The sequence below is a fragment of the Cicer arietinum genome, chromosome 7 (assembly GCF_000331145.2).
Source record: "Cicer arietinum cultivar CDC Frontier isolate Library 1 chromosome 7, Cicar.CDCFrontier_v2.0, whole genome shotgun sequence".
In the NCBI taxonomy this organism is placed as follows: Eukaryota; Viridiplantae; Streptophyta; class Magnoliopsida; order Fabales; family Fabaceae; genus Cicer; species Cicer arietinum.
In genome coordinates this window covers 19,626,708-19,628,905 of record NC_021166.2, presented here as the reverse complement: position 1 = coordinate 19,628,905, position 2,198 = coordinate 19,626,708, and positions in this window count along the sequence as shown.

Sequence of the window (2,198 nt, the reverse complement as noted above, 5' to 3'; positions counted from 1 at the left end):
TTTGATGTTGTAATATGATACTATTTACTTAAATATTTTGATATATCGTAATGTGATTATGATACGGTCTATTATGATTGTTGCGTGTTCTTCTTACTTATATTATACTATTAACATGATTTTGAAACTCACCTCCTTCGTTGTTTGTGTTTGACTGGCTTGGCCCTGCGTTTGCGAAATCGCAGTTGTTACAGGTTAATAAGTCTTGAAGTTCAAGTTTGGGAGGAACCCCGCTCTGATAGGTGATACCGGGAATAAGGGTTGTAATTTGTATTTTACTTATTTATTTTGAAACGACTTTTGTATGAAAATCATATAAGTACTAGTAGGTTTTTAGAATTAAATCAAGTAATTATACTTAATTCAAGCTTATCGAGATTGCACTATGGAGTAAAGAAGTTAAAGTGTTCCTTTTGATTTTTGAGAAACGTGATATCCTAAATTAAAAATTAAAGTTTTTATTTCCTTGGAAACATATTTTTATTTATCCGCTGCAAATTTTATAGAAATATGATATAAATTATTATATATATTATTTTGGTGTTGAAGTAACCCAATGGGAACATAATGATTACTTATGTAAGAATTATATTCTCAATGGACTTGCTGATGATCTGTATGATTACTACAGTTCCGACAGCAATACTGCTAAACAGGTTTGGGATGCTTTAAAGAAGAAATATGATACTGAGGAAGCTGGAGTCAAGAAGTACGTTGTTAGCCGCTACCTCAAATATCAGATGACATATGATAGATCAGTGGAAGCTCAGTCTCATGAAATCCAGAAAATAGCTCACGAGATCATCTCTGAAGGTATGTCCCTAGATGAACAATTTCAGATTGCTGTTATTATTGACAAACTGCCCCCTGCTTGGAAAGATTTTAAAAATTCTCTTAGGCATAAAACTAAAGAATTTTCTCTAGAAAGTCTGATAACCCGCCTTAGAATTGAGGAGGAATCTCGCAAGCAAGACCAGAAAGATGAAATTCTTCTTGTGGCAAATAACAAGAAAAAGAAGTTCATCGGTGCAGTTCTGAAGCCAAACGACAAACACTTGAAGAATCAGAACCACGCTTCAAAGAACAGCAACAAGAATGGGTACCTTCAAAGGGTCCCAATTGCTAGGCAGCCACCACCTCCTAGAAATGGCCATCTCTCCTTTCACTGTTTCAATTGTGGGAAAAAGGGTCATATGGCACGCAAGTGTAGGAACAAGCTAGGCGCTGTAAATCAGGCCAACTTGACTGAAGAGCAATTCGTTGCAATGATAACTGAGATCAACCTTGTTGGTGGATCAGATGGATGATGGATAGACACTTGCGCTTCACGCCATGTCTGTTATAATCGTGCTATGTTTAAAACATACACTGCTGTTGAAGATAAGAAAGTATTGTTGGGAGATTTTCACACCACTAATGTTGCTGGAATTGGAGATGTGGAACTAACATTCACATCTGGAAAGACCTTAATTCTGAAGGATGTCATGCACACTCCAGAAATAAGAAAGAATATGGTCTCAGGATTTCTTCTCAATAAGGCAGGGTTTACTCAGTCTATAAGGGCAGATTCGTACACCATTTCTAAAAATGGTATCTTTGTTGGGAAAGGGTACGCCACTGATGGCATGTTTAAATTAAATGTTGAAATGAATAAGATGTCTCCTTCTGCTTACATGTTGTGTGATTTTAATATTTGGCATGCTAGACTCTGTCATATAAATAAAAATGTGATTTCAAACTTAAGTAATTTAGGCTTGATTCCAAAATTATCTAAAAAGGATTTTGAAAAATGAGATTTTTGCAGTCAAGCCAAAATAACTAAGAAATCCCATAAATCAATTGTTAGAGAATCTGAACCTCTAGAATTAATACACTCTGACATATGTGAACTTGACGGAACGCTAACCAGAAATGGAAAACGTTATTTCATCACTTTTATTGACGATTGTTCTGACTTTACTTACGTATATCTCATGAAAAATAAAAGTGAAGCACTTGACATGTTTAAAATATTTGTAACTGAAATAGAAAATCAATTTAACAAAAAGATTAAGAGGTTTCGTAGTGATAGAGGAACAGAGTATGATTCCGGCTTATTTAATGAATTCTATAAAACCCAAGGAATTGTACATGAAACAACTGCACCATATTCACCTGAAATGAATGGTAAAGCTGAAAGAAAAAATAGAACTCTTACT